The sequence below is a fragment of the Lissotriton vulgaris genome, unplaced genomic scaffold (genome assembly GCF_964263255.1).
Source record: "Lissotriton vulgaris unplaced genomic scaffold, aLisVul1.2 SCAFFOLD_1174, whole genome shotgun sequence".
Lineage (NCBI taxonomy): Eukaryota > Metazoa > Chordata > Amphibia > Caudata > Salamandridae > Lissotriton > Lissotriton vulgaris.
Genome location: NW_028249365.1, coordinates 567,731 through 595,029, shown reverse-complemented (window position 1 = coordinate 595,029; position 27,299 = coordinate 567,731). Strand labels below are relative to the sequence as shown.

General features: G+C 48.5%; 1 pseudogene across 1 annotated transcript in view; it reads left to right on the top strand.

The window, feature by feature from the left end:
* Window positions 1-415: 415 nt before the first annotated feature.
* LOC147663586 (mitochondrial amidoxime-reducing component 1-like) overlaps window positions 416-27,299 on the top strand; it is a 322,187-nt pseudogene continuing 295,303 nt past the window's right edge. Inside the window, exon 1 of the transcript XR_015305283.1 lies at window positions 416-710. The product of XR_015305283.1 is annotated as a mitochondrial amidoxime-reducing component 1-like (transcript). The remainder of the gene's footprint in view (window positions 711-27,299) is intronic.

Here is a 27,299-nt window from a genome sequence, read left to right as displayed (position 1 = left end):
AATTCACGCTGGCAGCATTCTCATGATTGGGAGGCCTATGTGTACTACTAGCTCATCCTGGGACTTGTAGCCATGTTTATCTCATTATAAATCTAGGACAAGTACCAGAATGCAATGAAGAAACCTGCACAGAGCGGTCTGTCTGCTCATGCATGGACCGAGTGCACTTGAGCTGTGCTACTTGTCTTGGTTCGAACATTGAGCATCGAAACAGTTAATGGAAAGGCAAAGGCATGATTTGGGACTTGCTGTGCCAGACCTTGTGAACTAAAAACTGTATGTTATTAGAATAATTTACAGCGTTTTCATAATTATTTTAACTACCAAGTGAACTTCCCCCTCGTGCTCCGCGCAATAAATAACTGGTTGCTGCACAACTCTCCGTACTTCGGTGTTGCTCGAGCGGCTGCTGCGGTGCGCTGCTTGAGTCAGGCGGGGGCAATGGCGGCCGGACCCGGACCCGGACTCCTGGCTGCGGGCGGGCAGCTGCTCTCTCGGCACCGAGCCGCCGTCCTCTGCGCGGCGGCGCTCGGGGTGGGCCTGGCCGCAGCCTGGCTCTGGAAGAAGCGGCGCAGGAGCCGAAGGGCGCGGCGGCAGGTCGGGGTGGTCTCACAGCTCTTTATTTACCCCGTCAAGTCCTGCAGAGGTGTCGCCCTGGAGGAAGCCGAGTGCACCAAACTGGGCTTGAAGCACGGAGAGCTCCGGGACAGGTATCACGCTGCTTTGTGCAAAAACATTTAAGCAATGTCAGGTGGAGGAAAGCGCGGAGGTTTTTTTCCCTTTAATTTTCCTGTTTTTTATTTTCTACTTTTTTTCTTCAAATCCTAGTTGCCCTGTGGTCTAGTGTCACGCATGACATTTTCAGGCTGTCCGGGATTTTAAGGCAATAGCCCATTTTATATATTTATTTATTTGTTTGATGCGTTTTTTTTATAGCGCGGACTTTACCCGAAAGTGTCAGAGCGCTTCACAATAAGAACAGTAATGAAATATGAGGAAAAAATTACAAGAGAGCATGTTACAAAAGCAAACGTTACGTTACATGAGACAATAGTGACAATTGTGCGTATCAAAAGCAAACAAAATACAAGAGGATTGTCATTTTCTTTTTACCAGAACTAAGTACTGCTTAAAAAAATACCAGAATACCAGCTGGCCCTGTTGCACGTCATGGAGGGGATAGGGGGCAATATCTACAAACGCCACCTCATGTTGCTTGGGTTAACGCTGGCGAAACAGGAAATCGCCAGGGAATGGAAGGCGACGCGGGCCCCCTCGGTGACGCCCTGGATGAATGGGTTAGATTTTTGCATGGGGTTGGAGCAGCCTATCTTTGTGGCCAGAGGATGTCCGCGCAAGCATTATAAGATTTGGAAAAGGTGGGCGGACTTATCCACTGGAGTAGGTGCAGATACTACCCAGGTGCGGAGTGGGGGGGGGGGGAAGTCGAGGGTGGTGCATGCGTCTAGGGTGGGATTCTTGGCGGGTTATATAAGCTGTGGATACGATCAAACGGTAGTAGCGCGACCTTGGGGGGTTGACCGAGGGAAGGTGGGAGTTGGGGGGAATTCCTTTTTATTGTTAAACATGTCTTTATTATGCATCTTGATCCTATGTCTTACAATGTCAATAGCATATTTTTTCCCATAGGTCTGATTTAGCAGATGTCTCTGGGGTGCAGAGCCCTGCAAAGTAATTGCTTATTGACGAAATTAAAAAATAAAATAAAATATTTAAAGAAAAAAAAACAGAATACAAAGCATTGCTTATTAAAAAGCCAGGACTGCAGAAAGTGCCCCATGGTGGGAGGGGCCACCTGGATGCTGCAGTAATTCAGGACTACAAGCACCAGCTTTTCAATGGAAACATGCATTGTCAATGCCAGTAGGTCTGATCTTCATGTGGTTGTGCTTGATAACACGTGCATGCACATCAGTGCATAGGCTCTTTGGGGTGTGTCGGTGTGTAACCTTCTGCATGGCTCCATAAAATGAGGGCAAAAAGACAGGGTAAGGTTATAAAAGCTAAAGAAAGAGCCCGTCTGCAGAAGGGCGAGGCAAACATAGACTGCATATTTCTACATGCCTGCGTTTAATTGAGCACATTAAAGCACGTCTATTAGCTTTGCCAGTGCTTGTTTTTTTCTCAGCTTGACTTAGCAGTTTGGATGGACTGTGCCTATTGGAGCAGCCTAACACATATAAAGGTGAGCTGTGCCCTCTGGCCACACTATAACTAGTGCTCACCAAAGTGTCCTGTCAGTGGTTAGTAGTAATTTGCATGGGTGTGGACATGAAATGTCATTTTAGAGTATTTCGAAGCCTCACCCAATGGAAATGGCATGTTTCATCATTGGGTTGACATTTAGAGTGTGTCTCAGTCAGTGTGACATGTTGCGTCCTGTACTACCACTCAAGTCTGTCCAAAATGTGCACTTGTAAACATATACTGTAGTTAAACCTACATTCCGTCATCCATAGGAACTCCTATAGCTAAAACTGTGTAGGAGTGGGATACAGAACTTTTATTTTTCTATAATTTTGCTTCCTTCCATAGCAAACTCTACCAAGTGAGGTCGGCTTGCTTTATAATAGAGACAGAGCTCCTTTGTTTACACTAATTTCATGGTGCATTTTCTTTAAAACATTCTAGTGGAAACCAATTGTTTCAGGTTACATTAACACCAATGTGCTAACTATAAGAACAGAACTGATGAGACAGAATTGTAAAGGGCTGAGCATAACTGGAGTAATTCTCTGTAGCGTCATTACTCACACTTACAGCAAAATTATTCATAATGATGCGCAATTCTGTGAGAAGCTTAGTCCAGCATTTAGCACTATTTCCGTAATGCAAAATACAACCTCATGTTCAAAATGGGCCTAAGGATGCATTATGCGCTATGAAAATAGTACAAAATACTACAGCCGTAGCCAGCAGCTGCTCGCGCTCTCTAAATTCCTTGTTCATGAGCTCCTGCAGTAGGATATTTTCTCCAAATTGCTCTTAATTACTCAAGCTGGCTTAATCCGGTAATTATGCATCACAAGGAATTTGTAATTATTGAAATTACTTTGATTACACTGGTGTAATTAAAAGTTCGCCGAGGTATGATCCTGTACAGTCATACTGTATCTATGGACTGCACTAGAGATTGGTGACTCCTCTCACCTTAGAGTGGCAGACAATGGATATCTGGTTAGTAGTCATTTGTGACCATTCAGAGCATAGTACTCGTGCAGCAGGAAGGGGATCAAGGGAAAGTGCAAGACGGTTGGACAGATTTAGTCTAGAGAGAGGGTAAAAAGAGGAGGAGGCGGCCAAGAGGCATAATTGAAGCATCGTTTACAGACCTGTGGGAGAAGGAGGTAGGAGTAAAAGTGGAGATGGTTGTTTTGAGGGAGAATCTTGGGATGAACTTTAGTGGAGCCAGCTAAAGGGAAAAGAAGGTAGTGTCAGGGAAAGGTGACCTGGAAGAGCAAGAATGAGGTGATAGGGCGGAGTGAAGGACAAAGAAGGTGTATAGTGGTAAGAGTAGGGAAGAGACAGAATAGTGAAGTGAGGAGCCTGAAGGGGATAAGGATGGAAGGATAGCTAGGACAGAAGAAGGTGAAGGAAAAGGGAAAGCTAAGTCAAGATGAGGTAGACAGAACATTGGAAAGATTTGAGGTGAGAAAAAGTGAGAGTTCTAGGAAAAAGAATAGAAAATGCAAAAGGGAGTGGGTCCTGGTTAGCTCCTAATTCAACTTTTGTACAAAAAGACCAGGTTTAAGTTGCTAGTGAGATGTCAGTAGGTCATCTTGGCATCTCATTTCAGCTGAAGGTGAGTCCTAGAGAAATGGATCTGCTCCAGACAAAGACTGGCAGCTGACAGGATGTACTTTTAGGATTGTTAGATTTAAGGCTCAGGACATCTTTGCTTCTCAGTTGTTTTTTAATCCTGACATTTTAAGGTAGAATTTAGGTAATCTTGCTGGACATAGTTAATGTTTATGGATGTTATACAGGCAATTTAGAATTTGATTCTGTCCTCAAGTGATGACTAATTTAGCTGTTATATAACCATTGTTAGGACACCCCTACGACAAGTCTAAACCCAAACCGGAGTGTGTTGTGAGCCCTCTGTTTTCGTGGATTTCATCCTGTACACATTCATAAGGACATCAACAAAGAGGTTTAATGATCATAATAAATCATATCAGAAGGGCATTATGACTTAAGCAGTATAATATTAACATAGGAATCTCCCTACTCCAATATCTGCTGTTGTGAGCTGCAGAAATCTGAAGAAACAGAAGTAGACTCATTCAGACAAATGCTACTCCTGTGGCACATCAGCATAGTCAGAATTACAAGATTAACTCAATTGGCAACACAATTTGTTAAAAAAACACCTTGATTGATGGGTTAGAATGCAGTTGATTGCTGTGCATGAAATTGATTTCCTTAGAAAGAAGGGAAGCTAAAATTATCCCTATCCAAGCAAACTTTGCCGGTCCTAGTGCTTAAATCATTAATCAAAACTATTGCCAGGGCCCTCATCAGGAGGCCACTGTAGCTTGCACCAGACATTGTCCCTGCCAGCCTTGCCAATGGCAGTACCAACACAATTACTAATCATAACACTCCAACAAGTGTGACAATTCAACCTATTCCAAGCCCCTACAGCTATAATAACGGCTTTGGCAGCATTCAACAGTCATTAGGTTTCTTGTGATATCTATTGTCTTTAATATAAACTTAAAAGTGGCTTACATCCTGCCCCCTCTCTTACCTGTCTTTTCATTGGTTCCTTTGCTTGTCACTTACTTTTCTGCCATTTCTATTGGCTGTAGCTTCATTTCCTGCATCTACCAATGGTTGTTCATTGGCTGCTTTTCTTCTCAGTTCACCGTAGCCGAAATACTGTTAACACCTTGTAGGAAGTAAGATCCAATCAGGAGCGGAAAATTTGCCTGGGACGCCAACGGGCGGTGCCGTGAGGTGAACTGCGGTACTGTGCTTGGCAGACGGAGAGCGCCGGGAGACTCCCCGAACTACAGCCCCCAGCAGCCTCAGGTGCGGCGCGCCCGTGACGCGCCTGGAGCGCCCGGAGGCGCTAGAAAAACGCTGACCTCCCGTGAGCCCAGGGGGGAACATCAGGAGCGGAAAACTTGCCTGGGACGCCAACGGGCAGTGCCGTGAGGTGAACGGCGGTACTTTGCTTGGCAGACGGGGAGCGCCGGGAGACTCCCCGAACTACAGCCCCCAGCAGCCTCAGGGGCGGCGCGCCTCTGACGCGCCTGGAGCGCCCGGAGGCGCTATAAAAACGCTGACCTCCCGTGAGCCCAGGGGGGAACATCAGGAGCGGAAAACTTGCCTGGGATGCCAACGGGCGGTGCCGTGAGGTGAATGGCGGTACTTTGCTTGGCAGACGGGGAGCGCCGGGAGACTCCCCGAACTACAGCCCCCAGCAGCCTCAGGGGTGGCGCGCCCGTGACGTGCCTGGATCGCTCGGAGGCGCTAGAAAAACGATGACCTCCCTCTCGCCCCGCGAGTCGCGCGCGGGAGCGACTGGGAGAAGCCCGGGACAAGGGCGGGGCAGTCGTTGGCAGGAGGAGGCAGGGCAGGGCCACAGACCCTGCTCCTCCCAATGGGGAAACGCAAGCTGATTGTGAACGGCGGAGAAGGTAAGAAGGCCAAGGTTCCTAGGAAATCAGAGACTATTATATCTTACCTGACATCTGCTGTGGGGACTCTTAATGACGAAATTGCAAATGCGGAAAAAGAACTGGGACTCGGCCAGCCCGCTCTAGAGCCCAGGGACCGAATCGACCTAGCTGTCCCCGAGTCCGCATCTCATATTCCACTGGAACCCAATGTTGTTGTTAGGGCTCCTACCATTCCTCCCGCACCCAGGATTAGCACCTCACCTCCTCAACCAAGTAGTGAAATTGTATATCCTGAACTGGCTAATAACATACCACCTAAAACTAAAAATAAACGAGGCAAGACAATCCGTAAGGGTTACTCAGGCAGTGCGGACAAACTGATTCCCGAGGATGTTCACGCCAACCTGGCCGAAAGGATCGAGGGCTTATTTGAATCGCGGTTGGAACCATTTTTGGTAAACATAGCGAAAGACATTGTGGACACCCTGAAATCATGTGTGAATAACATTATGAGTAAATGCGACAAGATTGATAAATATTTACACGAGCGCAATGCACACAGCGAGACGCACTTTAAAAGTAACTTAACACCTGAGCAACAAGGGAGGGTTTCCACGACAACTAATGAGCCAGTTAGCTCGCATATGCAATCGCATAGCACTAACTGTGCCCCCATGGTCATAGCACATGATCATAGGATTGCATCTTTGCGGGGGGCACAAAAGGCTGACGGTGCGGGGGTTGGGGCACCAAGTGTGGAAGTGACCCCAATAGCCTAGGGGCACCAACCCAATGATCCTTCTAAAAGACTGACCCGGGCAGTGGATCTTCCACCGGATGCTGCCCGTTTTAGTCGTTATCTTGACCGGGATCCCGTGCCTTAAACCACACGAGAGTGAATCTGAGTCCAAGCTGCTAAATGGAACTAGAAATTGGTGTTCACAGTTCAGTAGCCGGAGTGTGGATGTGGGCAAACATATTATAGCTGCTCGAAGGGTGGATTGGGTGGGAAGGAAGGTCAAATGCATCCCCGGAGACTGTGTAATTGTTAACTTTAACAGATGTAATATAGCACATACTCTTCTCTGGGATGGTTCTGATCCAGTTGGTGTTGGTATTAGACCACTCCCACTAGGGTATTTCTATCCCCCTCCCACACACCCTCAGCCAAGATCATCCCACCCGCCTATTCCACACCTGATAGGAAAAGCAGAAAGGATAGGGGCTCCGCCACACATAACCTATCAAACCCACCAGGCTCTACTGCGGGTGAGACCAAATCCCGTAGTAGCTCCACCCACCCAAGAACATTACATTGGCAGCCAGGGGACAGGGATCTTACTTAGTAATAGGTTCTCCCCCCTTTCTACTGACTCTCCCCTAGATTCCAACGATTGACAACCATCCATTGTGCCCTCTATTACGGAGGTCACCCCTGCACATAGGTATCGCCACATACCAGTGGTAAGCTGGAACATCGCAGGGCTAGGGAAGAAAGCCACAGACGCTAGATGGTTAAACTTTGTGTCCCAATATGAGATTTTGGGTTTTCAGGAAACATGGGATGCCAGTGATAACTTTTTCTTGGACGGGTTCCGGAGTTTTTCAGTCAAGGCAACCTCCGGGGAGGGTGGCAGGCACAAAGGAGGGCTGCACATACTTTTCTCTTTAAAATTGGCGGGTGTCACTAGTAAGATAGATTGTACCTCTGATAACATCTTATGCATCGAGTGGGCCAGGCCAAATTCTCCGCCAACTCTGATAGTTAATCACTACAATGCCCCTACAAGGGATAGAAACTGTTCACACTTGAAGTCCCTATTTCTGTTTTTATCATCATATAAGTCAAAGCAACATGCTTCATTCGATATCCTGTTAATGGGAGATTTTAACGTCCACCCATGTGGCTGGGGTTTTTTGGCCAAAGAGGTACTGGGCCCCCCGGGAGCTGTCAGTACTCACTTTGAGCACACTGCACAGGGGGCGGACCTGGAAGATCTACTCGCAAACCTAAATTTATATGCGGCTGAAGGGTCATGGGGAGATGAGAGGGCACCGACTTTTGTAGGCAGGGATGCCAGTACGATTATCGATTACATTTTCATTACTCCCGGGCTAATCGATATGGTGGTATACTATGAAGTGTGTACTTCCCCTTTCAGTGACCATAATCCTGTAGTCTTGACCCTGGACATGGGTAGCAACATTGTCACCCAGGTTGAGCGTCTGGGGGACTGTGGTGATACCCTCGTCCCTAGGGAGCAGGGCCGCAGATTAAATTGGGCAAAGGTCGTCCCGGATAGTTTTATGGACAGCCTTCTCCATAACAGACAAGCTGACATTTCAATTTGCACGGACAGTACATCTGAAGGCACCGCCATCATTAGTTCTTTCACCTCTATATGTACACAAATCAGCCATAACCTGACGACCATAAAGAAACGAGCGGATTCATCTAGCCCTAGATGGTTTGACAGGGAGTGCTCTAAAAACATAATGCTCTCCTTCAGGCTCTTAAACAGCAGCCAAGAGACAGGGAGTTGGTGGGCCGGCTTAGAAAAGAATATAGGCAGGCTACCGAGACACGTAAAAAACCAATAAAAAGTGAGGCCTGGGACAGCTTAACAACGGTTAGTGTACTGAGAGACAGTTCCCAATTCTGGATGATTTTAAATCACCCTTACTTTGCCATCTCAAATAACACCGTTCTGGATTGTGTGATTCCCGAGGATGCCTGGGTGAATCATTTTAGTAAAATATATAATAGCGAAGATGGGCCAGCTACACTCCGTCCCCAACAGCCTTTGGCTGAAGCATCTCCTCTGTCCTTTTCTGAATTTGAGGTTATCAGGGCAATCGATGAAATGACCAAGCATAAGGCCCTGGGACCAGACGGTGTCCCTGCAGACCTATACAGCTCCCAGTCACCATTATGGGCCAAAAATCTTACTAACGTTTTTAATTCAACTGTTAAGGAGGGATTTCCAAAAACCTGGTCCACCTCAACCATTATCCCTATATTTAAGAAGGGCTCCAGATCCGATCCGGCCTGTTATAGGCCGATCTCGCTAATCGATTCTGCCGTAAAGATTCTTGGCAGAGTCATTTTACACAGACTAGGCGATATCATTAAGGAGAAGGGGGTGCTCTCTGACCTACAATATGGTTTCAGAGAGAAACGAGGTACAATAGAGCAGTGTTTGAACCTTCACATGCTGGTCAGTAAATACACTATGGCAAAGTAGGGCCATTTATATCTGGCCTTTATGGACCTCTCCTCGGCCTTCGACTTGGTCAATAGGGCCAAGTTATGGGCCATATTGGCTGGCATTGGGATTGATCCCCCTCTGGTAGACTTCTTGGCCGCACTTCATGCAGACCTATCAGCCACCATTAGAACTAACCGTGAAGGCAGTACCACCAGACCTTTTAGTTCTAGAAGAGGTGTGAGGCAGGGCTGTATTTTAGCCCCACTTCTGTTCACCCTTTATATTAACTCCCTAGATAAAGCCTTGGAGGGGTTCACACCTGATATCCCCTACGTGGGGGGGGGGGGGGGGGGGGGGTCCGCAGTACCCGTACTCCTCTACTCAGACGATGCGGTGCTCTTAGCCCGTACAGGGGTGGGGTTACAGAGGCTTCTCGACGCATTTGGCCACTTCATGACCTCGTTAGACCTCTTGGTCAATAACAAAAAATCACATATCATGCTGGCAGGGAAGCGACCTAGGCCAAAAAAGTTGAAATCTTTTAGCTGCTGCGAAGAGGGAATTTCGAGGGTACAAGTGTTTACCTACTTGGGTGTGATATTTGAAGAGAAGGGCTCGTGGACCCCACAGGTGGATGCAAAATCTCTAGCTGTCACTAGATCCACCTCCGCACTTTTGAGTTTCGCTAAGCGTCTTGGGTCTCAACCGATGGAGGCATTATTGAAGGTTTACAAAACCAAATGCTTATCTAAAGCCTCCTATGGAGGCCCACTGTGGGGTTACTCTCACTGTGGTAAACTACAGACAGTAGAAAATCACTTTCTTAGGTCTTTATTGGGTGTTCCACAATCTACACCAGTCCTATCAATGCACACTGAGTGTTGGGATATATCACTGACTTGCTCCAACTAGCGCCCCTAGTATGTTGGACCAAAACCTGGCTGAACAAGGACATCACACTAAACCATACTATTCTTAGGGACTGCATGTCCTTGGATAATGCCTCAAAGATTCCGTGGCTGGAATACCTAAAGGGGGAGATGGGCAGACTTGGCAGGCCTGACCTTTTTAGTCAGCCAAACACCATACTTAGGGAAGACCTGAAATGGTTTAAAGAAAACTTTATGAGGAGGGCAACCCAAACACGGGAGGAGAAAGAACTAACTAAACCTAGAGCTAGAGCCAACTTCCTCCTTCTGACTACGCCCCAAATTGAACCTTATTTAAAAATCTTGAGCAGACCATTCCATCGTCATTTACTCATTAGATTTAGGTTCAATATAATCCAATATTCCCTGGGTGATATCCCTGTGTGGGGTGTTCCTGATGAGTCTACCCCGTGTAGCTGCGATAATTTTTCTGAGCAGACCCTCATGCATTTTGTCATGTTCTGTAGCCACTACAAAGAGAGTAGAATGAGGTTTTTGGCACCCATTTTAAGAGACGCAGGTTTTGTCCAGGTACGCACTGCTCTACTTTACCTGCAGTTATTAGGTAGTACCAGGACAACCCTCGGGGTTGCTAGCTTCCTGGTCGCAGCCATGCGTACAAGGACCAGGATGCTATCTCCGAGGCAACTGGAAGGGTGACCCCACTATCTTGTATTTGCTGCTATTGTTTTTTTTAACTATATTTAACCTTTTTATCACTGTGCATGAATTATATTGGTGTGAACTTTTATATCTACGTACATTGGACATTGTCACAGATTTTGACTCTTGAATGTCTTTTAACTTCATGAACTTTGTTACATTGTAATCATTTTTAAATTTATGCTGTCTTGTTGCTTTTATGATTTTAAATGTAATCGAATAAAGCTTGTTTTGACTGACTGACTGATGTCAACAAAGTAATTGTCCATAAATTGTTGATGAAGAAAACTGGATTTATTCCATAGATAGGACCCACAACATGAGACATGAACATCAAGGCAGTAACTGAATTACAAAGTCAGTGCCTGAAAGAAGCACTTTAAGCATTCCAGAACAGAGAATTAAGAGATACAAACCTTCCATAAAGAAATACACTCTCTACACACCCCCCTCCTTATAATAAACCAAAACAAAAAAAAAAATACATTCATTAATAAACAAAATCATCAGAACGGACAGGATTTCTAACACGAGAGCTGCATCTAGTTGGTGCATGATCGCAAGAATTACCAACAACATTTTCAACATTTTCAGCATTTTGACGAAAGACAGCATTAGAACCACCACCCCCAAAATCCAATGAAGCATGAGAAGAATTTCCAATATCATTTTTCTGCCACACCTTTTCAAAATCAAGCCAACTAGAGTCAGCCTTTTTAACAGACCTATCACAAATTATTTTTGCTTGATCTTTCGAAATCTTCACTACAGCATTTGTGTTCCACCATCCACGACCCTGTAACATAACAGCCATCTTAGAAACTTTTAAAACTTTCACAGGCGCTGAAAATTTTGATTCACCTTTCGTAACTCTTATGGGAAGAAATTTTAACGTGTTTTCTTACATCAAAATTTCTCTTGTACATTTCCTGTTTGAGTTCAACCTGTTTCCTTACTTTCTGAATATCCAAACCAGGACATTTCTCACTAACTTTCCCCTTCAACTAAGCAGGGTTAAGAGAAGAAACAGGTTTTCTACCCCTGAGCAAAAAATAAGGAGTGACATTCGTGGTAGAATGTGGAGTGGTGTTGTAACTCCAAACCTTTTCACAAAGATACTTGCAAACATCCAAATTATTAGAAACAGCGGTTTGAACACCTTCCTTCAAAAGACGGTTAGCCCTTTCCACCAAACCATTTGACGAAGGACTATACAATGGTACTAACACATGTTTAACCAAGGCAACACTTAAAAAATTCTCAAAATCACTGGAAACAAAATGAGAACCATTGTCTGTTATGATCTCAATAGGAAAACCTTCCACCATGAATAAACGTTGCAAAAACGTAACTACAGAAGAAGAATCTGGCCTCTTGACAAAAGAAAAATAAAGCCACTTGGAAAAGTAATCAATAATTACAACCAAATATTTATTATCAGAACCAAGCAAGGTAAAAGGACCTGAAAAATCTAAGCCCAACTTTTGCCAAGGACCAGCAGGCCAATCAACCGGGCATAAAGGTGAAGTAGACAAACGCCAATGCTTATCAGAACATAGATATTCTGGACACTTGTTAACAAAGTCCTTTACCTGCCCATCAATGCCAGGCCACCAGTATAAATCTTTAATCTTCCTGACAGTGCTCGAAATCCCTAAATGCCCCTCATGAGCAAGTGAAATGATCTTAGAACGAATACCTTCAGGAGGGACCACTTTGTCTTCCCTCACTAAAACATTGTCAACTAAAGACAAATCAGCAGCAACTTGAGCAAAACATATATTTTGCATCGACAAACTTCTATCACAGGGCCAACCGTGCACCAAGAATTTTTGTAACCCTACGGAGACACATATCATTGTCATCTGCAACTGACCAGTCAACTTTCGAAAGCTTACCACCCTCAGCCTAATCAGATATGGTAAAAACAACCTCAAAATCATTAATCTTTACCTCAGGTTCAGTATCCATTACTTCTAAAGGGATACGAGACAAACAGTCCGCCCTGACATTTTTCCCACCAGGAATATATTTGATGTCGAAATTGTACTCCTGTAATCTAGCCAATAAACGAACCAGCCTAGAAGAAGCTCTATTAGAAAAGCTATCACCTAACATATAAATCAAAGGCTTATGGTCAGTGAAAAGTTGAAAACGAGAACCCCAAACATGCATGCGGAATTTCTCAACAGCCCAGCAGCATGCTAAAGCCTCGCGTTCTATAGTGCTATAGTTAGACTCTGCACTATTTAAAATTCTAGAAGCAAAGGCTATAGTGTATTCTTGACCCCCAATCATTTGACTCAACACAGCTCCTAAACCTCTTGATCTAGCATCTACTGTGACGATAGTGAGCTCTCCATGAGAAAAGGCTTGAATAGCAGGTGCATCCAAGATCAACTTTTTAACATTAACAAAAGCTTCTTGTGTACTTGTTGACCAAATATATTTAGCATGTTTTTTGAGCAAATCCCGGAGAGGTTGTACAATTAGGGCATAACCCTGCACAAAACAAGCATAATACTCACTGAGTCCTAAGAACGCACGCAAAGCATCTTTATCCTGAGGCCTTGGTGCATCCTTGATTGCATTAATCAAAGACATCTTTGGTTTTATACCTTCAGCAGATATATTGTGACCCAAATAATCAACACAATGAGTAACAAATTTACATTTCTTCTGGTTAACAGTCATCCCAACATCTTGAAGTTTTTGTAACACACATTCAAGAAGACTGTAATGTGATTCAAGATAAGAAGAATGAATTAGAATGTCATCTTGAAAAGCCTGTATACCTTCAATATCAGCAAATAATTTATCCATAAGACGTTGAAACACGCTGGCCGCGGAAGCTAGTCCAAACGGCAAGCGTTTGTACATAAAAACTCCGAACGGAGTGACAAACGTAGCTAGGTGTTGAGATTCTTTTGCAAGGGGAATCTGGTGGTAAGCAGATTTTAAGTCAATATCAATCAATCATAGGCATTTATACCGCGCACTACTCACCCGGAGGGTCTCAAGGCGCTTGGGGGGGGGGGGGTCCGCACTGCTCGAACAGCCAGGTCTTGGGCTTCTTCCTGAAGGAGAGGTGGTCTTGGGTCAGGCGTAGGTCGGTCGGGAGGGAGTTCCAAGTCTTGGCGGCCAGGTGGGAAAAGGACCTTCCTCCTGTTGTCGCTCTGCGGATGCGGGGGACGGCGGCGAGGGCGTGACTGGTCGAGCGGAGATGGCGTTTGGGAGCGTAGAAGTTGAGGCAGCTGTTGAGGTAAGTCGGGCCTTGGATGTGTAGGGCTTTGTGTGCGTGGGTGAGGAGCCGGAAGGTGATTCTTTTGTTGACCGGGAGCCAGTGCAGGTCTCTCAGGTGTATGGAGATGTGGCTTCATCTGGGGATGTCGAGGATGAGTCTCGCCGAGGCGTTCTGGATACGCTGTAGTCTCTTCTGGAGCTTGGCGGTGGTTCCGGCATAGAGGGCTTTGCCGTAGTCCAGACGGCTGGTGACGAGGGCCTGGGTGACCGTCTTCCTGGTCTCGGTGGGGATCCACCGGAAGATCTTACGTAGCATGCGCAGGATGTTGAAACAGGACGAGGAGACGGCGTTGACTTGTCTGGTCATGGAGAGGGAGGAGTCCAGGATGAAGCCCAGGTTGCGTGCGTGGTCTGTCGGTTTGGGTGCGTTGCCCAGGGCGGGGGGCCACCAGGAGTCGTCCCAGGCGGAGGGTGAGGAGCCCAGGATGAGGACTTCCGTCTTGTCTGTGTTCAGTTTCAGGCGGCTGGTCGTCATCCACTCGGCCACGTCTTTCATCCCTTTGTGTAGGTTGGCTCTGGCGGTGGCGGGGTCGTTGGTCAGGGAGAGGATCAGCTGGGTGTCATCGGCGTAGGAGATGATGTTCAGGTTGTGTTGGCGTGCGATGGCCGCAAGGGGGCTCATGTAGACATTGAAGAGGGTGGGGCTGAGCCAAGAGCCCTGAGGGACGCCGCAGATGACTTCCGTGGCTTCTGATCTGAACGGGGGGAGGCGGACTCTCTGTGTCCTTCCGGCGAGGAAGGAGATGATCCATTCCAGTGCCTTCTCCTTGATTCCGACATTGCTGAGGCGCTGCACCAGGGTGCGGTGGCAGACCGTGTCGAATGCCGCGGAGAGGTCCAGGAGGATGAGGGCCGCTGCTTCTCCGTTGTCCAGCAGGGTTCCGATGTCGTCAGTGGCAGCGATGAGGGCGGTCTCGGTGCTGTGGTTGGCTCAGAAGCCTGACTGCGATGGGTCGAGGGATCCAGTCGTCTCGAGGAAGGCTGCCAGTTGCTTGTTGACGGTCTTCTCGATGACTTTGGCTGGAAACGGGAGGAGCGAGATGGGGCGGTAGTTCTTGAGTTCGGTGGTTTTGGGATTGAGCTCGGGGTTGCTAGCTTCCTGGTCGCAGCCATGCGTACGAGGACCAGGATGCTATCTCCGAGGCAACTGGAAGGGTGACCCCACTATCTTGTATTTGCTGCTATTGTTTTTTTTAACTATATTTAACCTTTTTATCACTGTGCATGAATTATATTGGTGTGAACTTTTATATCTACGTACATTGGACATTGTCACAGATTTTGACTCTTGAATGTCTTTTAACTTCATGAACTTTGTTACATTGTAATCATTTTTAAATTTATGCTGTCTTGTTGCTTTTATGATTTTAAATGTAATCGAATAAAGCTTGTTTTGACTGACTGACTGATGTCAACAAAGTAATTGTCCATAAATTGTTGATGAAGAAAACTGGATTTATTCCATAGATAGGACCCACAACATGAGACATGAACATCAAGGCAGTAACTGAATTACAAAGTCAGTGCCTGAAAGATGCACTTTAAGCATTCCAGAACAGAGAATTAAGAGATACAAACCTTCCATAAAGAAATACACTCTCTACACACCCCCCTCCTTATAATAAACCAAAACAAAAAAAAAAATACATTCATTAATAAACAAAATCATCAGAACGGACAGGATTTCTAACACGAGAGCTGCATCTAGTTGGTGCATGATCGCAAGAATTACCAACAACATTTTCAACATTTTCAGCATTTTGACGAAAGACAGCATTAGAACCACCACCCCCAAAATCCAATGAAGCATGAGAAGAAGAATTTCCAATATCATTTTTCTGCCACACCTTTTCAAAATCAAGCCAACTAGAGTCAGCCTTTTTAACAGACCTATCACAAATTATTTTTGCTTGTTCTTTCGAAATCTTCACTACAGCATTTGTGTTCCACCATCCACGACCCTGTAACATAACAGCCATCTTAGAAACTTTTAAAACTTTCACAGGCGCTGAAAATTTTGATTCACCTTTCGTAACTCTTATGGGAAGAAATTTTAACGTGTTTTCTTACATCAAAATTTCTCTTGTACATTTCCTGTTTGAGTTCAACCTGTTTCCTTACTTTCTGAATATCCAAACCAGGACATTTCTCACTAACTTTCCCCTTCAACTAAGCAGGGTTAAGAGAAGAAACAGGTTTTCTACCCCTGAGCAAAAAATAAGGAGTGACATTCGTGGTAGAATGTGGAGTGGTGTTGTAACTCCAAACCTTTTCACAAAGATACTTGCAAACATCCAAATTATTAGAAACAGCGGTTTGAACACCTTCCTTCAAAAGACGGTTAGCCCTTTCCACCAAACCATTTGACGAAGGACTATACAATGGTACTAACACATGTTTAACCAAGGCAACACTTAAAAAATTCTCAAAATCACTGGAAACAAAATGAGAACCATTGTCTGTTATGATCTCAATAGGAAAACCTTCCACCATGAATAAACGTTGCAAAAACGTAACTACAGAAGAAGAATCTGGCCTCTTGACAAAAGAAAAATAAAGCCACTTGGAAAAGTAATCAATAATTACAACCAAATATTTATTATCAGAACCAAGCAAGGTAAAACCTGAAAAATCTAAGCCCAACTTTTGCCAAGGACCAGCAGGCCAATCAACCGGGCATAAAGGTGAAGTAGACAAACGCCAATGCTTATCAGAACATAGACATTCTGGACACTTGTTAACAAAGTCCTTTACCTGCCCATCAATGCCAGGCCACCAGTATAAATCTTTAATCTTCCTGACAGTGCTCGAAATCCCTAAATGCCCCTCATGAGCAAGTGAAATGATCTTAGAACGAATACCTTCAGGAGGGACCACTTTGTCTTCCCTCACTAAAACATTGTCAACTAAAGACAAATCAGCAGCAACTTGAGCAAAACATATATTTTGCATCGACAAACTTCTATCACAGGGCCAACCGTGCACCAAGAATTTTTGTAACCCTACGGAGACACATATCATTGTCATCTGCAACTGACCAGTCAACTTTCGAAAGCTTACCACCCTCAGCCTAATCAGATATGGTAAAAACAACCTCAAAATCATTAATCTTTACCTCAGGTTCAGTATCCATTACTTCTAAAGGGATACGAGACAAACAGTCCGCCCTGACATTTTTCCCACCAGGAATATATTTGATGTCGAAATTGTACTCCTGTAATCTAGCCAATAAACGAACCAGCCTAGAAGAAGCTCTATTAGAAAAGCTATCACCTAACATATAAATCAAAGGCTTATGGTCAGTGAAAAGTTGAAAACGAGAACCCCAAACATGCATGCGGAATTTCTCAACAGCCCAGCAGCATGCTAAAGCCTCGCGTTCTATAGTGCTATAGTTAGACTCTGCACTATTTAAAATTCTAGAAGCAAAGGCTATAGTGTATTCTTGACCCCCAATCATTTGACTCAACACAGCTCCTAAACCTCTTGATCTAGCATCTACTGTGACGATAGTGAGCTCTCCATGAGAAAAGGCTTGAATAGCAGGTGCATCCTAGATCAACTTTTTAACATTAACAAAAGCTTCTTGTGTACTTGTTGACCAAATATATTTAGCATGTTTTTTGAGCAAATCCCGGAGAGGTTGTACAATTAGGGCATAACCCTGCACAAACAAGCATAATACTCACTGAGTCCTAAGAACGCACGCAAAGCATCTTTATCCTGAGGCCTTGGTGCATCCTTGATTGCATTAATCAAAGACATCTTTGGTTTTATACCTTCAGCAGATATATTGTGACCCAAATAATCAACACAATGAGTAACAAATTTACATTTCTTCTGGTTAACAGTCATCCCAACATCTTGAAGTTTTTGTAACACACATTCAAGAAGACTGTAATGTGATTCAAGATAAGAAGAATGAATTAGAATGTCATCTTGAAAAGCCTGTATACCTTCAATATCAGCAAATAATTTATCCATAAGACGTTGAAACACGCTGGCCGCGGAAGCTAGTCCAAACGGCAAGCGTTTGTACATAAAAACTCCGAACGGAGTGACAAACGTAGCTAGGTGTTGAGATTCTTTTGCAAGGGGAATCTGGTGGTAAGCAGATTTTAAGTCAATATCAATCAATCATAGGCATTTATACCGCGCACTACTCACCCGGAGGGTCTCAAGGCGCTTGGGGGGGGGGGGGTCCGCACTGCTCGAACAGCCAGGTCTTGGGCTTCTTCCTGAAGGAGAGGTGGTCTTGGGTCAGGCGTAGGTCGGTCGGGAGGGAGTTCCAAGTCTTGGCGGCCAGGTGGGAAAAGGACCTTCCTCCTGTTGTCGCTCTGCGGATGCGGGGGACGGCGGCGAGGGCGTGACTGGTCGAGCGGAGATGGCGTTTGGGAGCGTAGAAGTTGAGGCAGCTGTTGAGGTAAGTCGGGCCTTGGATGTGTAGGGCTTTGTGTGCGTGGGTGAGGAGCCGGAAGGTGATTCTTTTGTTGACCGGGAGCCAGTGCAGGTCTCTCAGGTGTATGGAGATGTGGCTTCATCTGGGGATGTCGAGGATGAGTCTCGCCGAGGCGTTCTGGATACGCTGTAGTCTCTTCTGGAGCTTGGCGGTGGTTCCGGCATAGAGGGCTTTGCCGTAGTCCAGACGGCTGGTGACGAGGGCCTGGGTGACCGTCTTCCTGGTCTCGGTGGGGATCCACCGGAAGATCTTACGTAGCATGCGCAGGATGTTGAAACAGGACGAGGAGACGGCGTTGACTTGTCTGGTCATGGAGAGGGAGGAGTCCAGGATGAAGCCCAGGTTGCGTGCGTGGTCTGTCGGTTTGGGTGCGTTGCCCAGGGCGGGGGGCCACCAGGAGTCGTCCCAGGCGGAGGGTGAGGAGCCCAGGATGAGGACTTCCGTCTTGTCTGTGTTCAGTTTCAGGCGGCTGGTCGTCATCCACTCGGCCACGTCTTTCATCCCTTTGTGTAGGTTGGCTCTGGCGGTGGCGGGGTCGTTGGTCAGGGAGAGGATCAGCTGGGTGTCATCGGCGTAGGAGATGATGTTCAGGTTGTGTTGGCGTGCGATGGCCGCAAGGGGGCTCATGTAGACATTGAAGAGGGTGGGGCTGAGCCAAGAGCCCTGAGGGACGCCGCAGATGACTTCCGTGGCTTCTGATCTGAACGGGGGGAGGCGGACTCTCTGTGTCCTTCCGGCGAGGAAGGAGATGATCCATTCCAGTGCCTTCTCCTTGATTCCGACATTGCTGAGGCGCTGCACCAGGGTGCGGTGGCAGACAGTGTCGAATGCCGCGGAGAGGTCCAGGAGGATGAGGGCCGCTGCTTCTCCGTTGTCCAGCAGGGTTCCGATGTCGTCAGTGGCAGCGATGAGGGCGGTCTCGGTGCTGTGGTTGGCTCAGAAGCCTGACTGCGATGGGTCGAGGGATCCAGTCGTCTCGAGGAAGGCTGCCAGTTGCTTGTTGACGGTCTTCTCGATGACTTTGGCTGGAAACGGGAGGAGCGAGATGGGGCGGTAGTTCTTGAGTTCGGTGGGGTCCGCCGCTGGTTTGTTTAGTAGAGCGCTGAGTTCGGCGTGCTTCCAGCTCTCAGGGAAGGTGGCGGTGTCGAAGGAGGTGTTGATGATGTCCCGCAGGTGGGGTGCGATGACAGCGTCGGCCTTGTTGAAGACGTGGTGAGGGCAGGGGTCGGTTGTCGGGCGCTGAGGAGGCATTCATCCAGGTTTCCGTGCGGAAGGCAACGTCAGGAGCTGTGGTGTCGAGGAGGTTCCAGAGCTGGACGGCGTGTCTGTGGACGGAGCGGGTGTTGAGCAGGATGCACTTCAGGTGGTTGCTGCCGGTGTTCGGCTTGGTGGGCGCTGGTGCAGTGCAGGTCCGGATGCAGGAGAACTTGCAGGACTGGCAGGTGAAGGGTCCGTGGGTGCGTCTCGGGGTGGCTCGGTAGCATCCAGGGGTTCGGCCGGTGTTGAGTGCGTTGAGGGTGGCGGCGTCGTACGACCGGTGAGTGGGCAGGGGTCTGCGAGGGCCAGGGGTCCTGGCGCTGGGCGCGGTCCAGGCGCAGACGGGCTTACCTTTGGCGCACCTTCGGCGCTCAATCGGTGCTCCCGCTGCGCGGTCGCTCTGGGGGCGTCATAAGAGGGGAGCCGGGAGGGAGGGTCTGCGGGGAGGCGGGGAGCGCGGGAACCAATCGGCGGCCGGGGGGGGGCGGGGTCTCGTGGGAACCGGCGGGAAAGCCTGGGCGCTCGGCGGCGGCCCTGCGGCCGCTGGGGCGTCGCTGGGCGGCCCTGTGGTGGCTGGGGTGTCGCTGGGCAGCCCTGTGGCGGCTGGGGCGTCGCTGGGTGGTCCTGTGGCGGCTGGGGCGTCGCTGGGCGGCCCTGTGGCGGCTGGGGCGTCGCTGGGTGGCCCTGTGGCGGATGGGGCGTCGCTGGGTGCGAGGCTCAGGCAGGTAAGGAGGAGCAGGCGGGAGGTGCGGGGCCGACCAGGCCGAGGGCACAGTGGTCACGTAGTGGTGAAATATCTGCTACCACCCAAATTTGCTAAAAATTCTTGGATTCTTGGCAATGGGTGGCAATCTACAAGAATATTACGGTTAAGTGCCCTCAAATCAGCACAGAGACGAATCTCACCAGAACTCTTACGTGCCACGACACTAGCCGAAACCAACTCTGATGATTCCACAGGTGTTATGATGTCTTGAGCACATAAGTCTGCAAGCATTTTTTTTAAATCATCTCGAGCAGACAACGGGATAGGTCTACACTTCTGAATTACTGGAATGGCATTATCTTTTAAAATAATATTGTGCTGAAAACAATTAACTAAACCCACTTTATCAGGGAATACTGGAGAATACTTAACCAGCAACTGTGACAAAATAGGGTTATCAGATGTTAATGGGACATCATCTGAAATGGAGAGAACAGGAAATTCTCCTAATACAACAGGATCTGCATGTCCAGGTTTGAGCGTAATACCCAACTTGGCTTGATCTTGCCAACCTAAGATATCGCGGCCATTGACAGCCACATATACCTTAGTATATATCCGTCTTCCCCTGAAATTGACAGAGTCTGAGAAATAACCACACATGGTGATATCAAACTCACCAAAGGCCTTAGGATTAACGTCAGTAGGTTTGAGTAACACATTGGACCAGAATTTCTCAAAAGTTCGAAGATCCAAGATGGTAATCGGAGAACCAGAATCAGCCATTACGTTAATATTGATTGGTCCGATTAGCATACTACACAAAGGACCCTTACACTTAGTTGTATCATTATTCAAAGTGTTAATCTCAATTGTGGATAGAGTGTAAATGTAAATGTATAGGCATTTATATAGCGCACTACTTACCCGGAGGGTCCCAAGGCGCTTCGAACGCTGCGAAACCTTTCCTGGCTTCCCTGAGAGATGGTCGCTTAATGGGTATCTCCAGGGTGAGACCAGGCATCCCCGGCGGTCTGGTGGGGCCGTTAGTGAAGATGAGGCAAGCTAATGCCCAGAGTTGCCGAGTGTGATCGCTGATCAGAGTGGGCACCGAGGCGAGAGAATTATCGAGTCCGCTGACCCTGGTCCAGAAACCTGCTGCGCCGGGAATCGAACCCTGGTCCCGGGCCGTCCTCTGCTCTCGGGTCTGCCGCCTCTAACCAGTGAGCCACACTACTCCACTCATTACTCATAGCTTTGCACAATTCCTCCTCATCAATTTCAAGAGCATTTACTTTTTTCTTGTACTTAGAAGCTCTACACACTGTATTAAAGTGTCCAATTTTTTTACATGTGATGCACCTTTTACGCAGAGCTGGACAAGTTGGATTATTACCATAATGGTACTTTGAACCACACCTATAACACACTCCTTTACTATCAGATTGTGTAGTTTTACCATCAGAATGTACATTTGTATTCCTAGGTTTAGTAGAAATAACACTGACAGTAGGATCATTACCACTAACAGCGGATGAGTCAGAAGACATGAGTTTAGTAGCAACCTCCTGAGTTAAAATCTTTGAAGAGACTACGGACCTCTCAATACTGCGAGCAATGTCCATAACCTCATCCAAAGATGGATTCTTGCAGGTCAATATTCGCTGTTGCATCTTTTTATTAAAACAATTGAAAACCAATTGATCTCTAAGAGCTGTATCTAAATAATCTGCAAATTGACACTTAGCAGCTAAAACTCTCAAAACTGCGAGATAATCTTTTATAGACTCATCTTGCATTTGTTTTCTTTTAAAGAAAACATGCCTTTCCACCATAACAGAAGGCTCGTCCACATAATTCCTACATAGTCTGGCTAAAGCTTCCTTATAAATGTTCCATGTTTCATCATCACCAGATGGCGCTGCAACCATAGGCAAATTATCAAATACATCTTGGCCAGCGCTACCTAGATGATTAAACAATAAAGCTTTTTTCCTGGAAGCAGGGTTTTTGAAGCATTAATAGCTTCCAGATAATTGTCAAATACTCTAAACCATTTGTGCCAAGGAACTGTAGGTTTACCTGGAACCTGTAAAAAAGGAGGAGGCTGCATAACATTATTGCAAGAATCAGATGACATATTGAAAATAATGTGAACAGCTGAAAAATAAGAATGTAAATAAATAAAAAAAATAATAATGAAGATAGAGTCACCAATAATGTAGATGAAACGTGTGCTTGTCATGGAAAATCAGCAGTATAACAAAGTATGCAAAAAGCAGTTGAAAGTTTCTCCAAACAAAGTTGATTGCCGATTTTGTCTTCACGGTGAATTTTCCTTTCAAATGGCTGTAAAACGGTGGATTAACGTGACCTTGACGTGGTGCGTAGCGTGCTGACGAGGAGAATTGACCTTTGGACGAATACAAAGAAACGTCATAGACGAGGCGTCATGAAGAGGCGAGAGCACGAAGAAATGCAGAGGAAGGCTTGTGGAATTCAGGTGCACCGCGAGTTGGAACACCCAGGCAGTTTCAAAAGTCGCACCAAGTAAGTAGAAGAGTTAAAGTGAAATGCCAGGGTAAAAATAAAAGAAAAATACTGCAAGATGTTGAGTATAAGCGCTGAGGTGTCAAATGTCAAATGGAGCAACTTTCCAATGCACAAGGGAAACGTAAAGAGCAAAGAGAGGTTTCAGTTAGCAAACGCTAACGTAAAATAAATTAATCTGCCACACAAAGTTAAAAGTACAGTACCTCAGTGGTGTGGAGATTTGTTCAAGTTGTTTCTGAAATTACGAAATATTTCTTTCTTCAAGTTGATGAAATATTTATCGGTGAAATCTTTCCTTCTCAAAGTCGTTGGGTCTTGAAAGCGTCGCCAATAAATGTAGGAAGTAAGATCCAATGATGTCAACAAAGTAATTTTCCATAAATTGTTGATGAAGGAAACTGGATTTATTCCATAGATAGGACCCATGACATGAGACATGAACATAAAGGCAGTAACTGAATTACAACGCCAGTGCCTGAAAGATGCACTTTAAGCATTCCAGAACAGAGAATTAAGAGATACAAACCTTCCATAAAGAAATACACTCTCTACACATCTGTTTTGACGGAACTATTTATTTTATAAAGTTTTGCCTCTTTCTGCTTTTTTGTCTTGTAGCAGATTGTGGGACACCCCCGCGCCGCACGGCCACCAGCTGCTGCGTGTGCCCCATTGCCCTGCCTAAACTGCCTCGCTGCCTGCCTCGCTGCCGCTGACCACGCCCCCTCCTCCGAGCGGCGTGGTCCGTGCTCGCCTGCCGGCTGCCTTTGCTTTTGTTAGCTTTTGGTCTTGTTTTTGCTTGCCATTTATGCTTGTTTCTCTGTAATTTTGTGTTAACGTTTTCCTTCCTGTTTGCCCGCCTACCTCGCCGCCCTCCGCTCTCCCTCCCCGCTTCCCGCCACCGCCGATTACCCCGCCCCTTTTTCTCTTCTGTACCCTCCCCGCCTCCCAGCTGCTCCGCCCACCCGCGCACTTGGCCTTATATGGAGACCGTGCGACGCAGGTGAGTGTGACCCACTTGTGGGACACCCCCGCGCCGCACGGCCACCAGCTGCTGCGTGTGCCCCATTGCCCTGCCTAAACTGCCTCGCTGCCTGCCTCGCTGCCGCTGACCACGCCCCCTCCTCCAAGCGGCGTGGTCCGTGCTCGCCTGCCGGCTGCCTTTGCTTTTGTTAGCTTTTGGTCTTGTTTTTGCTTGCCATTTATGCTTGTTTCTCTGTAATTTTGTGTTAACGTTTTCCTTCCTGTTTGCCCGCCTACCTCGCCGCCCTCCGCTCTCCCTCCCCGCTTCCCGCCACCGCCGATTACACCGCCCCTTTTTCTCTTCTGTACCCTCCCCGCTCCCGCCTCCCAGCTGCTCCACCCACCCGCGCACTTGGCCTTATATGGAGACCGTGCGACGCAGGTGAGTGTGACCCACTTGTGGGACACCCCCGCACCGCACGGCCACCAGCTGCTGCGTGTGCCCCATTGCCCTGCCTAAACTGCCTCGCTGCCTGCCTCGCTGCCGCTGACCACGCCCCCTCCTCCGAGCGGCGTGGTCCGTGCTCGCCTGCCGGCTGCCTTTGCTTTTGTTAGCTTTTGGTCTTGTTTTTGCTTGCCATTTATGCTTGTTTCTCTGTAATTTTGTGTTAACGTTTTCCTTCCTGTTTGCCCGCCTACCTCGCCGCCCTCCGCTCTCCCTCCCCGCTTCCCGCCACCGCCGATTACCCCGCCCCTTTTTCTCTTCTGTACCCTCCCCGCTCCCGCCTCCCAGCTGCTCCGCCCACCCGCGCACTTCGCCTTATATGGAGACCGTGCGAACGCGCAGCGGTCACGCGCAGCGGGCGCGCCGTTTGTGCGCCGAAGGCGCGCCAAAGGTAAGCCCGTCTGCGCCCGTCCGCGACCGGATCGCGACCAGCGCCAGGACCCCTGGCCCACGAAGACCCCGACCGACCCGCCTGACGTACTCCGCCGCCACCCTCATCGCACTCAACACCGGCCGACTCCCAGAATGCCACCAAGCCACACCACGACGCACCCACGGACCTTTCAGCTGCCACACCTGCAAATTCACCTGCATCCGGACCTGCCTCGCACCAGCACCCGCCAAGTCCAACACCAGCAGCACCCACCTCAAGTGCACCCTGCTCAACACCCGCTCCCTCCACAGACACGCCATCGAACTCTGGAACCTCCTAGACGCCACAGCCCCTGACGTTGCCTTCCTCACAGAGACCTGGATGAACGCCTCTTCAGCTCCCGACATCGCCATCGCTATCCCAGAGGGCTACAAGATCGTCCGGAGGGACCGCAACGCCAACCAGATGGGAGGAGGCATCGCCATCATCCACAGGAACACCATCCGTCTCACGACCAGCACCGACAACACCCTGACCACCGCCGAACACCTGCATTTCCAGATCCACACCGACCCGAACACCACCCTCAGAGGCACCCTGATCTACCGACCCCCGGGACCACGCACACAATTCAGCGAGGACATCGCCGACTTCGTCAGCCCGCATGCCCTCGCCTCCGCTGACTACATCCTCCTGGGGGACCTCAACTTCCACCTGGAGAACAACAACGACCGCAACACCAGCACCCTGCTCGACAACCTCGCCAATCTTGGACTCAAGCAGCTGGTGTCCACCCCCACCCACCTCGCCGGACACACACTCGATGCAGTCTTCTCTTCCAGCACAGACATCGACTTCAGCCACGCCACAGAGCTTCAATGGACGGACCACAGCTGCGTCCACTTCTCCTTCAAGAGTACGACGACCCACCACCACCAGCAACAGGCCGCCCGCAGAAGCTGGAACAAGATCACAGCAGACCAGCTCGCCACCTCCCTGAGCCAGCACCCTCCTGCCAGCTCAGCGAACCCCAGCCAGGCCGCCGACAACCTCACGAAGTGGATCAGCATCTGCGCGGACGAGCTCGCCCCGCTGAGGACCCCGCCCAGCAGACCCGGCAGCAAGAAAGCCCCGTGGTTCACTGACGAACTCAAGAGCTCCAAGAAGAACTGCCGAGCCCTCGAGAAAGTCTGGAGAAGGGAACCTACACCAGACAACAGGACCACCTTCAAGCTGGCCACCCGGAAGCACCACCAGCTGATCCGCGCCGCCAAGAAAACTGCTTTCAAGGACCGACTGGACAACAACGCACACAACTGCAAGGAACTCTTCAACATCGTGAAAGAGCTATCCAACCCCAGCGCAGGAAACAACGACATCACCCCATCGCAAGACCTCTGCAACTCCCTCGCTTCATACTTCCACAACAAGATCGCGGACATACACAACAGCTTCAACAACCAACCAACGCACACCAAGACCGAACAACCACCCCCCACCACCACCCTCCACGCCTGGACCCCGATCAGCACCGAAGACACCATCCGCACGATGAACTCCATCCACTCCGGATCACCGACCGACCCCTGCCCTCACCACGTCTTCAACAAGGCCGACGCTGTCATCGCACCCCACCTGCGAGACATCATCAACACATCCTTCGACACCGCCACCTTCCCTGAGAGCTGGAAGCACGCCGAACTCAGCGCTCTACTCAAGAAACCCACAGCGGACCCCACCGAACTCAAGAATTACTGCCCCATCTCGCTCCTCCCGTTCCCAGCCAAAGTCATCGAGAAGACCGTCAACAAGCAGATGGCCGCCTTCCTCGAGACGAATGGATCCCTCGACCCCTCACAGTCCGGCTTCCGAGCCAATCACAGCACCGAGACCGCCCTCATCGCCGCCACCGATGACATCCGAGCCCTGATGGACAACGGAGAAACAGCGGCCCTCATCCTCCTAGACCTCTCCGCGGCATTCGACACTGTCTGCCACCGCACCCTAGTACAGCGCCTCAGCAACGTCGGAATCCAGGACAAGGCGCTGGAATGGATCATCTCCTTCCTCGACGGAAGAACACAGAGAGTCCGCCTACCACCGTACAAGTCAGAGGCCACCGAAGTCATCTGCGGCGCCCCTCAAGGATCCTCTCTGAGCCCCACCCTCTTCAACGTCTACATGAGCCCCCTCGCGGCCATCGCACGCCAACACAACCTCAGCATAATCACCTACGCCGACGACACCCAGCTGATCCTCTCCCTGACCAACGACCCCGCCGCCGCCAGAGCCAACCTGCACGAAGGGATGAAAGAGGTAGCCGAGTGGATGACGACCAGCCGCCTGAAACTGAACTCGGACAAGACGGAGGTCCTCATCCTGGGCTCTTCACCCTCCGCCTGGGACGACTCCTGGTGGCCTCCCGCCCTGGGCACCGCACCCAAACCGACAGACCATGCACGCAACCTGGGCTTCATCCTGGACTCCTCCCTCTCCATGACCAAGCAAGTCAACAACGTCTCCTCGGCGTGCTTCAACATCCTACGCATGCTACGGAAGATCTTCTGGTGGATCCCCACCGAGACCAGGAAGACCGTCACCCAGGCCCTCGTCACTAGCCGACTGGACTACGGCAACGCCCTCTATGCCGGTACCACCGCCAAGCTCCAGAAGAGACTCCAGCGGATCCAGAACACCTCAGCCAGACTCATCCTCGACATCCCACGAA